This window comes from Anas platyrhynchos, chromosome 9, assembly GCF_047663525.1.
Source record: "Anas platyrhynchos isolate ZD024472 breed Pekin duck chromosome 9, IASCAAS_PekinDuck_T2T, whole genome shotgun sequence".
In the NCBI taxonomy this organism is placed as follows: domain Eukaryota; kingdom Metazoa; phylum Chordata; class Aves; order Anseriformes; family Anatidae; genus Anas; species Anas platyrhynchos.
This window is the reverse complement of record NC_092595.1, coordinates 21,552,250-21,566,277: the sequence shown is the minus strand read 5'-3', so window position 1 is coordinate 21,566,277 and position 14,028 is coordinate 21,552,250. Positions and strand designations below refer to the sequence as shown.

At 41.4% G+C, this 14,028-nt stretch overlaps 1 long non-coding RNA gene across 7 annotated transcripts in view; it reads right to left on the bottom strand.

The window, feature by feature from the left end:
- Window positions 1-14,028, bottom strand: part of LOC106019236 (uncharacterized) — a 114,174-nt gene that overhangs the window by 25,312 nt on the left and 74,834 nt on the right. For 5 of the 7 annotated variants that reach the window (XR_011811326.1, XR_011811325.1, XR_011811321.1 and 2 more), the window contains 2 exons: window positions 13,534-13,661; window positions 12,378-12,426 (listed from right to left, as the gene is read on the bottom strand). This is a non-coding gene — a long non-coding RNA (uncharacterized lncRNA). The remainder of the gene's footprint in view (window positions 1-12,377; window positions 12,427-13,533; window positions 13,662-14,028) is intronic. The other 2 variants (XR_011811323.1, XR_011811324.1) reach the window with 1 other exon arrangement.

Below are 14,028 nucleotides of genomic sequence, written 5' to 3'. Positions count from 1 at the left end.
AATCCTGTTTTTCTTTATCTGTCATTCATTTTCTTTCCAACAAAGCATTTTTCAGAAAAAATGCGCTTTCTAAAGCATCAAATTAATATTAGGCCAATATTAGGCTAACATCTTAACTGGCAAACATCAGTTAATTTCAATACGTGCATAGAACTCTAGACCAGCTGGGAAACCAGTTCAATAATATGCTTCTATCCAACTTAGATTGATTAATGTACAATTTGACCTTAAAATATATATATTCCTTCATATTACTGGAAATCTTGTGGCTCGGTACAAAAGAGAGTAAACATCACAGGATTATTAAATTTATACCTTAAGGTGCAACTGTGAAGAATGGGTACTTAGCAACAAGAAACAGAGGAGCACAAGATGTTCCATCCTAGTGGCACATTTTGCAAGGAAATAGAAAAGCTCACACCAATCTGTAATGTCTAGGCCAATGAACTGATCTCTACGAACAGCCCCAAACTTGTAATCAATAGGGAAATGACCAGACTTAAAAGCCTGTGTCTGACGAATATACCTTAGCTGCCCAAATTCCTTGACATTTGTCTCCTTACCATCACCATCTTTTCCAATTGGATTTAAATGAGTAATCTCAGTTTTAAAAGGTTGGCTCGATATTTCTGTTGGTTATTAAGGTCGAGGAGTCAAGAGATGAAAACGCTAATTTCTGCCAGCAGATTGCCTGACATTTGAATAAGATTGAAAATTCCATCAATATGGCACATTTTTCTCAGCAAAAGAAGTTCACGTAACTTCTCAGGCATCAACCAGCAGAAGCCAACCCTGAAAGAAGAAGAAATGACAACCACCTGGATGCCCTATACTGTGTAATCCGTTCTCACTTGGATGTTCACACAAATGGGAGCTATGGATTATACATCAGGATAACAACCCAGGGTCCCCTCCAATGCAAACTTAAGATCTGATTGGGGGAAACTGTGGGAATCTGGAGGGATGAACTCAGGGATGCAGCTGAAGGGCCTGTCAGGGAAATAAATCAGACATATAAATGAGAATAATCTCAAAATGAAGCTGATTACTCATTTTAGAAACTTAAGTGGAAAAAAGACAACTTTTGAAATTACTCCAGAGTTACACAGATGTACGAAAAGCTGAGGACTACTGCGCTTTTTGCTTCAAGACTGTTTTTCCTTTCCAAGATACCCTAAGGATGATATTAAAAAAATATCTAGCTAACCTGCATCACCAGCACATTAAACAGAGAAAAGAAAAAAATAGAAAAGAAGAAAAAATTTAACTGATGATTAATTACCAGATATTATTCCCTTCGGCATACCAACTGCACAGGTTCTGTTGTTCAGAAAGATATGTGAATTCTTTTTCCAATTGATTAAGGTTTGATTAAATTTTTGAATATAACTTATGAAAAGTACGTTAGCCTGTACGTCTCTGAGGAATGAAACATGGGACACACGCTGCACTGTCCTGCTTCTGATGTTCAGCACTATCACGTGCCCCTGAGGACAGTGTACCATCTCCCCATAGGCAACTCAAGAAGACAAAGGCCTACTGGCTTGCCCAAAAAAGCCTTTTGTAATGTCCATCAATTAGTGGCTGGTTTTGCTGAAAAGTGCCATCCTCTCACGTGCTCTCCAAACAGTTATTTTGCAATGTGTTGTTAAAGAGAAATTCTGGGACCCCTTTGTGTTTTGACCTTCCTCTGGAACTCCATACAAATTTAAAGGAACTGAAGTAGAGCCACAAAAGCCTGCACCATTTTTCTAAAGACCACTGGTCAGCTCTGACCATATATACACATACATATATTCATTTTTATACATATATAAATTGACATTCTAGGGAACGGAAGCCCTCATTTTATCTGGATGTTCAAACTCAGTCAATGCCGTGGAATAATACTGTCCATAGCTGAGGTTCTGTACTGATAGTGCTGAACATGAGAAGCAGGAGTTTACATACATATATATATATAACTAAGAGAAGAATTTGATTTCAAATTTGGTTTCAACCAAAACACTACAAACAGAATAATCACAAACAAGTCCCAAATGGTGTCGCATCAACTTATCTGCTAAATATATTAACATGTTCAAGAAAACTTCTAAAAACCTTCAGAAAGTGTAAAAAAAAGTATATTTGAATTAAGAAACAACCATCTGTTTTCTAATAATTGAATTTAAAATCTCTACATTGGTCCATTTCCATATGTCCTTGTTGCACTCATGGGATTTATGAGCTCCCTCTCGTGGCTACGTTAACAAATAGGGACTGTTTTTTTCCAACCCAGCAGTTGCTGTAGATTAATGGGTGACACCAAAGGGCAGTTTGTCATTTTCTGAAGCAGGAATTGATTTTAATCTCCTCAGCAGCTAGATGAGTCACCAGAGCTCCTGCTGAATCACCTGTCACAACCTCTGGTAGACGTTTCTTTGCTGCCTCAGGACGTGTAGGAAGACCGGCAGTATCCATACACAGTGCCACAAGGAGGCAGGGTGAGTTGGTGCCGGTGGGATCCTGCACCTCCAGCTATATCTCAAGGCTGGTCCTGTGAAGCTGTGCAGCATGCCACCAGCCCACCAGCCGAGGGCAGAGGTGATGCTCCTATACACCATGGAGCACATCTCAGGCAGGAACTTCTGTGTCCCAGAAGTCCCAGGGGAGCACTTCTCCCTCCGTGGGTCCTGCCACTGCTTCGTTTCCAGAAGGGAATCGAGGCTGGTTTGCTCCCACCAGTGCCTGCCCTCCCGCAGGAGCCAACACCTCTGTCACTGTCAGTCCAGGGGTCAATTAATGAGCAGGAGAAGAAGCATCCAGAAGAAACATCCACACCCTCATGTAGGTTGAGCTACAGGGAGAGCACAGACTGAGAGAACAGCAGAGAGATTTGCAAAGCAAATTAAACGTTTCAGAAACCAGGGCTTTCAGAGTTTGGAGGCTGAGTTGAAAACTGCGTTTTGAAAAATAAAAGGTCATATTGTGCAAGTGTATCATATGAGTTCTGGCAATAGCTGTTTTTTACGCTGACAGAAGACGATTTACAAACTTATGGTACCAATCTGAAGACAGCCATTAAAGGCATGACTAAGATTTCCCATCTATTTTTAACACAAGCAAAATGGAATGAGCAAAAATGCTGTTTCTTTCATCCTAGATTCATCTTTCCCTCAAACCAAACACACCGTCTCCAGAGACCATTTGTCATCTTGCCATTAAAAGTTGGTCTGGAGGCTTAGCAAGTTAACCCTAGACAAATTTGGTTTTGTGCACATGGCAACAAATGAGCAAATTCTGCAAATTTGCTAATTTTGGAAACCTACTTACCGAAACGTATTAGAGGCTCCACACCATAAGAATAACCATACAGTCCTGCAGCCATTAGAGTAACAGGTCCCCTATTAATCGTTTTAAACCCAGGAAGTTTGCTGAAGAAAAGTTCACTCATTAAAAATAATTAAGATTCATCAGTAGCACTTTTTGTGTTGCAGACCAATACTACCCACTAACAAGACTATCAACATCATCTGAAGTTTCAGACCAGGGGTCCCAGAGAAAAGCATTTAGTTTGTGCAAAAATGAATTTCAAATCATTTGTGGATGCTCATTTACCACAATGACATATGCAAAGATGATGCTTAAAATGCACGAATAGCTACAAGTCTCTTGTTGCACCAGTTGCTGTCTGGCAACTATCTTTCATAGCATGTAATGTATGTGTATGTGTTGCTATCTTTCTAGAGAAAGATAGATGTTATAGAAAAATAGAGTATAGAGAAAGATGTGTTGCTGTCTTTCTAGAGAAAGCATATCTGCTTTCTCTAAGCATGCTCACCTGATTGTACAAATACTAACTGTAAAGATTAGACTTCAGGCTTCTTATTTTTAAACACAGTACACCTTCCCATCCCCTCCTTCCTCAGGACTTTTAAGGCTTTCTCTCCTTGCAGTCACCAGACTTCGGATCCAAGCTCCAAGACACAAAGCCTTAGTCACAAGACGTGTTGTCAGCCAGGGAAGTTAAACGCTTCAGCTGTAAAGAGCAAGCGACAACAAAGCTGCCTTGAAAGGCCCCTCAACCCATCAAGCTGCTGTACAAACTGCAGCACAAGCTCAGTTCTTCCTGCAAGCAATTATTTCCCATTAAGCAGCATTTTCCTTTTTCAGAGGTCTCGAAGGAAAATAAAACAACCCAAACTGACAGCCCAGAAGAAAGCCAAGGGCTCCTAAAGGCAGACTTCAGATGGAAGGAGAACAACATTATGTCAAGTGCTGCATGGCCATGAGGAGCTGCTGCCTGCAAGAATGACTGCAGCACCAGCCTGATCTGTGGGCGACCTCATATTGCCTGTTTTCTGGTGTTTATGGTGGCATTTCACTGCTGTGCTGTTGCGCTCAGATCCCCATCGCTGGGGACTGCAGAACGTTTTCCACAGCTGTGTTGTTCCTGCCTGGGGCACACCTGGTGATGCAAATAGAAATTAAAGGTTTCTCCCTTCACTTCCCACCCTCACCCTCCTGTAGATTAGGGGCTGGGAGGGAAAATGAATTTTAGAGATCACTCCCACCATCAGATCCAAACACAGGTAATTCTGCAAATAGTTTAATTTTGAGCTGAAAGCACAAGCAGCAGAGAAGAGTTTAATTTCGAGAAAATTTTAAGTGAAAATCAGATTCAAAATGACATCTCAAAAGTACCTATTGCATCAGGCTGCTTGCCTAACCCAATCCTGTGCTGGGAACACTGCGGAACAGGCTCGGAGCAACGCGATCACAGCGATAGCTGGCATTGCACTGTGAATTATGAACTGCAGATGCAGAGTTTGGATAAGACTTTCAAATGCTGAAAGGCTACACTTGGAATCTGATTTTCCAGAAATCTAACTGTTTTGGCACATTTTAACTCTGCATATGTAGATTATTATTAATTTTTTTTCTTCACATCAAGGCAGAAAGAACTAGGTAGACTAATAATACACACATTGTAGAGATAATGCCTTTGGGGAAAAACAATACTTTGTAGCTAATTTACTTAGGAAGGTAAGTGATATTCGTATCCTTGATTAGCTAGCATGATATTTAAAGATGCGGCAAATCCTAATTACATTACATGTTATGAAGCAGATATAAGACAAAAACCTGTTTAATAGTTAAGCCTGTTGCTATAACAACCACATTTCAAGGACATGGATATACAACACACACACAACAACATCCGCATTAACAAAATGTCTCATTACAATTGAACTTTACCTGGCAAAAGAACCAATTAAATTTGTTCAAAAAGAAAAAAAAAGGGGGGGGAGGGGGGAGGGGAGGAGCACGGGGTCTTTTGTTACTGTCAAGAGAGTCTGGTCTTTAAACTCCAAGTCTCTCCAAGAGAAATTTGCTATTTAATTTTGAATTTGTCTCTAAATATTTACCCTCCAAAGAAAGGAATACAACCTCAGTATTGCCACCTTAGTCAAGCAGACATTTAGGTATCTGGCTGTTTCCACTTAAATGGGTGGGAACATTGCTTTTGATGCACATTGTGCCATGCTCAGAAGAGGTGTTCTTCCAGCCTTTGTCCACAAAATTGAGAAGGAAGAGAAGAAGTGAATGCTTAACATAACATAGCAAGTCAGGCAAGGAATTGGTAGATTTTTTTTTTTTAATCTATTTATTAATAAATCAAGTAGTCATTTGGCACACCTTTATCCAACTTGGATATTTTTTTAGCTGGCCACAATAGAAGGACAGAAGGCATAGAATAATACAATTAAAAAGAGAGAGAAGAAAAATTCCTATAAGTCAAGCTCAGACCAGCAGAGCTGAGTTTTCAGGGGAGTTCAAGAATGGTAGACGGTTTGTGATGCTCTTCAATAAATACGAAGGATTTTTACAGACTAAAGAAGATGCTCTACTTGAAAGCAAGAATGCACAAAGGACTGCTACACAGTAAAAGCCACTGATTGGGGTGCTAGGATTGTTACCTCAAAATGGAGAGTAAGAACAGAAACTTTCACGTAATACTTTCAGCCATTTGCCTGCTCTGAACAGTGACACTACAAAGGACAGTGTTTATTTTCCACTACAAAGTGATTATTTCCATCACACAAGGAGACTTCAGTTCAGACTTCAAATATCCCACAGCTAGACAGACCAAAAGCTATTTGGACCTAGTTTAGGAAATAATTATTTTTGGTATAAGTATTCACAAAGAAAGTTCCAAACGCATAATAACATTGCTTAGGGGGTTGATAATCATATTACTTTGTATAAAGGGAGGAATATATAGCTTCCTCCTAGTTAAATCTGTTCTTTGCATTGCCAGTCATGAAAAACACCAGTGGAGAGATGAGTGCATGCACACCTCTGATTTACAAATGACTTGACATTTCTGTATGCTATTTCTCTGATCAGGGCACCTCAAACAATACGGCTCCAACAATAAACACAAATGACTTTGACTCACTCCATTCCCTCCTCCTCCTCCTCAGTTTCTTGGATTTCAATATTTACATATTCTAGGAAGACAGCCTTCAGAAGCAAGATTAAATTCAGAACAAGTTTCACAAAGCTTTCCAGAACAGTGACTTTGTTAATAATAAGCATAAAATACAGGTTTTTCTATGGCTGTCTTTTACCTTCCCCTTGAAAATAGCTGCTGTGGTATGGAATTAACGTTATTGTTTTCATTTGACTGGGCATCCTTTAAAGAAACAACAAGAGCACTGGAAGCAGAAGTTGGTAACTGTTTTACATTGTTCAAGGTTTCTGGTTTGAACACACACCATATAAGTAATAAGGCAGTCTGCCAAAGGCAGACCACAGAAAGAGATTTAACAATAGAAATTACCTGTTTGGTTTTTTGTTGTTGTTGTTGTTGTTTTTTGGTTTTTTTTTTTTTTTTTGAGTGTAAACGCAAGCTCTGATGTCTGTTAGACTCAAATTGTTTACAGCAGAAGGCAGTAAGAATATTATGCCATCAGTGATGAAAAAACGCAAGTTGCAGGCTGCCTGCTTAAACATAACCAGCCCCATCCCTATGACGTGCTTCTTGGCTAGATGAATTTGCAATCAGCCTCTAATACCTGTTTTTAACTTCGGAGGCTTTCGGGCCCTTTAAGCAATCTACTTATCAATTACCAGGCATATTCGATTCTTCCATTTTGGAGGACTAACAGGAGGAGCGGGGAAGGTTAACTGTATGACAAGATGTGTTACTGCAGCTGTCAGAGTCAGGCTGAACTCCTAACCAGGCCATGTGAAAGGGGGGTTTGCCCCCTGATTTCAAAGGAGATGAGATTCCACCCACTGACCTGATGCATTAATTCACAGGCATAATGTGGAAGTAGAAGAAGCTGCTAATGTGTAGAAGTGATGCTAATGACAGTAAACAGAAGCCCTAAACTCTCAACTATTTACTCAAAAATATGTTATAAAAGTGAAATGAAGATCAGGAAATCTAAATCTGTGGTTTTAAATTACAGGACCCAATACAACCAAGTTAATACTTGTGCACTCTGCTTGATTCCTATCATCTAAAGCTCACAAAAACCTAAACTAAACATATAAATCAGGTTACTAATTAGCTTCTGTCTAATTACAGGAAAAGCCTAACAAAAAGGGAGGAAATTGCCTCATCATTTCACAGACATTAACAGGCAACACACTCACACCTGTATCTAGGATACAGCCATTATCTTCTATACCACACTCTTTTCTTCTTAACAAGACAGGTGTACGAGAAAAAGTAATCTTTTATTTAAACCAGGTGATATATCTGGGAAAAAAAAAAAAGAAAAAGCTATCAGGTATATCATCTCTAGTTCAGCTATTTTGTAGCCTCAGGCATCTTGAGGCCAGTGAAGAGCTTCAGAAGAGCAATGATGCTTGCACTGCAGTTTCTCTACAAGAAAAGCTTGGACGCAGCCAAGACATGCACCAGAGCACAGAAGCCTTCAGGTCCCTGCCAGACCAGTGATGTGTGCTAGACATGTTATTCCATTTGCTTCCCTTTTGGAGTGCTGTATTGATTACCCTGGTGTTCATTTTCCTATCGCTAGTCTCCTTTAGTCCCCAGTGCAATTTTCAAATTACAGCCAACTGTGAGAACAGCGTGCACAAAGTGCCTGATATTAAATATGTCATCTATCTCCACTAAAACCTTTTGGTTATTCAGTATAAAAACTGGCAAGAAGACAGATAGCAACCTTGAGATATTTCAGCAAATTTTATCTATTATCAATTATTTATGCCCCCTTTGGTTACAGATGTGAGATTTTGTTGTTGTTGTTGTTTTGATTTTTTTTTTTTTTTTTAATAGTTTCCAAACCAAGGCTTTCAGTACTGGATTCAATTACAGCTAAGTCACAAGATAAAGTTGGGATAAATGTTGCCTTCCTCAGACAGACTCTAGTGAGGCTGACCATCTACCTGGAAGGCATAAGGATATGGCTGAGCTCCAGCTCCAGCCCAGCAATGCAACGCCAAGGGCTGCCTCAGGGCCTCCACCATGCAGGATCACAATGATCCTTTCTGTTTGTTCCATCAGCAACACCACTGAGTAGTTCTTGCTTCTCAATGAAAAGGGGAAATAAAGAGTTGTTTCACAGAATCTTCGGAAATGTCCAGAAATCTTTCCTATCCCTACCAAAATGTCAATGCCTTGACCAGAAGAAAAGAACATGCCCAAAGTACACAACCCACAGATCTTTAAATTCCCATTTCTAATACAATGGCTCATGAAAGCCTAGCTCAGGCGTGCCCTGTTCCTATTCTGCCCTACGAAGATGGGTTCCTGAGCGGTCTTGCTCAAGATGCTCCTAGAGGTAGAAGACTGCATATCAAGAATGTGCAATGACCAAGCACATGGTAGGAGATCACAAAAGCCAGCTCATGAAGGGCACGGACATGAAGTTGTAAATTATGGCCTTCACAGTATGCTGCCCTAGCACAGAGCTGCAACCTTTCACATGGAAAACACATCCTTTAAACGTTCACTTATATCCAGGGATCAGCATACAGAAGGTAATGCCGATATCCACGGCAGGTTAGCCGTGCTGAGGGAGCTCCGAGAGCTCAGCACAGCCACCCACGCTTCGCCCACCTGAAGGTCTGGCCCTCTCTTCCCTCCAGCCACTAGAGGTCAACCCAAGCACATGCTTCACAGCACCCCAGCTCCAGCTGGTGCAGGAGCACCAGGCTGTGGCAGGTTCCCACCCCAGTGTCACCCAGGCACTTGTGGCCATGGGTTGACGAGGTGGGTTCGGGGCACTGCTGGCCCCCAGGAGAGGGTCCTGCACTCCTCGTGGAGATCTGGAGGCACCGTCAGAGGCTGTCCTGCCCCATGGCTGCCCTGGAGCCACATAGGCCTCATCCAGCCTGCGGAAAACGAGGGGACGCAGGCACCTGGAGGGCAAGCAGGGTGACACACAGAGCTCATGAGGGGATGAGGAGTCATGATGCTCTTCTGAACTGTGGCTGATGATCTGCTCAGGCTGAAATACAACCTCAGGAAACCCACATCTGCTTTTATGCAGACCACTTCCAAACACGCTTCATGTGTTATTCAGGTTCTCCATGAATCCCAGAGACGCTAACCAGTTCTTACTTCAGTGCAGGCATGCTTTTTCTTTTTTTTTTTTTTTTTTCTTTTTTTTTTTTATTAATCTGCCCTAGGACCTTGTGTGACAATCCAGCAGTTCTGATTCCAAGAAATTAGTGGGTAGACAGGCTGGTTCAGCGCAAAACAGCTCTCCAAACGTTCAATAGCCCCCAAGAAACAGATATATTATGGCAAGCCTAACACAACTGAACACTGTTACGAAATGATGTCTGTCATATCCACGGTTTCACTGCTGCAACTTGATAATTTCATTCCAATTTGAATGTTTATTTTTCATAGTGTGCTGCTGAAGTTACCCATTTCACCAGTCTTTTTCCAACACAAATGCACAATAACATCTGGCTAACCTTCTAGCACCATCAACAACCATTTCCAACACCCCAATTAATTTTGTCACCTTCCTGTATAGCCTTGAGCAATGCAGGAGGTGGAAGGTGCTGGTTCAGCCTCCACTGTTAGAAAAGCACAATTCGTCAACAGGTTTTTCTCAATAAATAGAGATTTAAAGTTAAGGTAACAGCAGATTCAAGTTGTTGCTGTCTTATGAAAACTTCTATCCTAAATGAAAATATTATTATAAGCCTTAGTTTTCTCCTTACTGACGTGCCAGCATTATAAATGAACTATCAGGATTGTGACTTACTGTAGAACACAAACTGTGACATATGGTGATAGTAATAGCTTTTCAATTTCTTTTTACGACAGTAATCCCATTTTCTGCAAGTAATTATATGTATTTATTACACACTGCAAACTGCTTCATAGCTTTAATAACTTGCTATCTCATACTGCTTCCAGAAACCAGAATCCATATTCAATTTTCACGTCTGGAAATTTAGGACAGTAATTGCACTTAATTATTAGAAATTTTATAAGGTCCTTGGTATTCTGTGCCTATTTAGAAGAGATAGCAAATTTAAAATTATTCTCTACATCAGTAAAACATACCCTCATCTTTTGACTTTTTCTTGTGCTATTCTGCAGTTTTTGTTGTTGGGGAAAAAAAAAAAACAACACATAACAAAGAAACTAGGAATATGGTTCTTAAGAGACCACAGCAGAAGTACACATTGTTTTCTAGAAAATAACTTCCTACAGCTAAAGAAATGCTCAAGAAATAGGTATTAGTTTAGAAAGTCTTTAAAAGACTTTACACTTTCTGAACTCTTTCCCAAATCCTAAGAGCAGACCCAAAAGACACCCCCACAACATGCTTTTGGCAAGCGAATGTTGGCCACCCTTCCTGCTGAAGCTTGCCTGCTGTGCACCAAGGATACAGAGGCTCCTGAGGCAGCGAGGTGGCCAAATATTTACTGCTGGCCAAATATTTATTGCTGGCCTCAGCAGCAACGAGGGAGTTCTGAGCTCCATCATGGCCCTCCTTCCTCAGCTCTCCCTAGAGGACAGGATCTAGAAAGGGATCCTGGGCTGTGAACATGGACAGGACTTCTGCCTGGTGGGATCTTCCTGCACACCCAGTCTCCTGCTGCTGTCCCTCACTGGTACCCACAGTAGTTCCTCAGGTGACACGCTTTGTCACTCAGTCCCCAGATGATTTCCTATCTTTTCTCCCTGTTGAGAGACCCCGTTTTCAGTGCTGGGAAAGATGGTGAAAATAACAAATGCAACTTCAGCAAGAAGAGGCACAGGGCGTTAAACAAGGAAGGTTGCTTCCTACATCAGGCCAGGGTTCTCATGTATTTCAGGCATGACTTTAGCCACTCCAAAGTTTTTTTTTTTCTTTAAAAAAAAAGAGTTGGAAAAGCCTTCTCAGACCTCATGAATCATTCCCAGCTAATGAGAGTAAGATGTGGTTCGGCTATCAAATAAACATGCGTTATCTGCTCAGCCTTGGCGGACGTGACTGCATGGCTGCAGCTCATCAGCAGTGCCTCAGGCTTCCAGCGATTTGAATAAACAGGTAAAGATTAAGTTTCACTTTGCTTTTTTACTGTTGTGTGTACTGATTTATCTGGTAACTGAAAATCCTCAAGGAAGACGGTGCTAAATGCACTGGTGAGTTCCTATAAGGTTAAATTCACCCTTGTACCTGTAAGATTTTAGTAATTTACAGAAAGAAAACAGTGCTCTGAAGGTTCTGAAGGTAGGATGAACTAGAATCACCAATTATAACACATCTGGGGGAAAAAGGAAAAACAAGAAAGCAAACAGTGCTTTAAGTTTTTTGTTTGTTTGTTTTAAGTTCTCCTGGCTCTTCACTTCTGTCTGCAGACAGATACCAAATGCTTGGAGAAGTGTATTTTAAAAAGTTGTGGCTCTGGAAGACAGCAGTCATAGTCGTGTATATGGATGGGAAGGTATATCAGAACGCTCACACAATCCTGGCAAGCTGTATCATTGAAAAATGGGGCAAAGAGCTTCCACAAAGATACTCTAAAGCAGGAAAAATTCCCCCTGACGCCACCAAGACTGCTGCTTAGATAAAGGCTGATGTCTCAGATCATTGGAAGGGAAAGCACATTGGTGAGCAAATTTCATCACATCAGAGACAGTTCAAGCAGTCCACAACAGGAACATAACCATAGTGATAATAATTAAAAATATTAATCAGATGTGTGACTTCTGTTTGTTTATAATTTCAGCAAAGCTCTGTATTTCACAGCTTCATATAAAATAAGAGCTTTATGCATTTACACATCTAACTTAGGAGCAGAGTTGGCACTTTTCCTAAATCAATATATTTTTTTCCCAACACACCTGTATTTAGAGAATATTAAAAAATAAAATAAAATATGTGCTTCACCTAAATGCAACTCACTTGGGTCTGTCGTCGTGGGTGGATCAAATCAGCCAGTCCGGTGACAGCCCTGTGACAACCAAACAAATGATGGTCATGGCCATTGTAATACATCAGATATTACAGAGGGAAATTTTTCCCATCTTCTGAAATGTAAATATAACTTCTGTTCTACAGATGTGTGGAGATGTAACCAAGCAACACTTGATAGCTCGTAAGCAAATCCTAAAAACATCTCAAGGAGACTGCTTTCCATTTTTAATCTGTCTGTGTAGAAATAAGTGATCTCAGACAACTGGGGTTGATTTGTGACGGCGTGCAGCACATTATCTTTGCAAAGAGCAGGGTTTGGATGTCTAGCATTCCACCGTCACCAAACCATCCAGGAACCAAGGCTCTATCCTGGATCCCCCCCCTGCTCAGACCATTCCAGACCATTCCTGTGGTTTCACTGGCAGCAGCGTTTGGTTTGGTCGCAGCTGAGACAAAAGACCCTCCCTCTTCTTGTGTGTTTCTTCTTCCTGTTCCTGCCCCTAGCTGGGCAGCCCAACCTCTCTCTGCCTGCCAGGCACCTGCCTCAGCAGCTGCTTGGATTTATCTGACCAGAAAACTTGTGAGGCTTTTTGTTCTGTTAAATTGCTTCCTACACGTCCAAGCTGGCACCAAATGAGCCAGAGGCAAAACAGCAGGGGAGACATGGCTGGAGTGGGGAAGGTGGAGATGGAGGAGGTGGAGAAACACCTTCCCCACTGGGCCTCCCACATTTTTCTGCCACGCTGAGCCACCAGGCAGTGCCCTACCTACCCTACCGGGAAATAGCATGGACTGAGAAACACATTTCCCAGGGATGGGAGAGCCGGGGGGGACATGGGACTGGAAACTGATGCACCTGAGAGCAACCTACAGCTTTATTATAACTATTCTTCTAATAGTTTTAGGCACAATTTTTTGGTAGTCTGGGGAGGAACAAAGGCAGGAAGTACTGGTATAGTATTTCAGCCAATAAATATTTGCCAGTGTCCCCTCCACCTGATTTTGTTGTGCGATAGGCTAACAGACTTTCATTTAAAGTAAAATTAAAATTTCCCCCAGCCTCTCTTCTTACAAGCTGCACAGAATGGCTTGGGAGCTGCTGTGCTCTGAGCAATGCTTCATACACCAATTGCATCTCTCTTACCTTGTGCTCAGCTCATCATAGCCACCTGCTGTTTTCTACATCGTATTGAGACTGCGTGTGGAGCAACAGTCCTCTGCTATATACTTGCTCATATGCCTGTCTCTCAGGCTGGACTCCAGCTGGATTGTCTGTATGATTAAAAAAAATTAAAAAATAAAAGGATAATAGAATGACTATCCTGAGGAAAGAGTCCAGCTACTTGTCCTCAGAATACAGCCTGTTGTAAAAACTAAAACCAACAACGACAGCAACAAAAATGAACACAGTGAGGAAGGGTTCCTTTCCACATGTGTTGTTTTTGGGGTAGCGAGGGTGTAACAAGCAGCAGGTTGAAAAACATTTTCCCCCAGCAGTTTGATGTTTCCTCCGACAGCCTGCCTCGCAGCTGTGTTTCAAATTAAACGTGACAGACAAGTGATGCCACCGCAGAGGTTTGCTTGTGTGATTGATAGGAGTATTGTTGCAATGACCTCAAGGAAACATGCACAGCAAAAG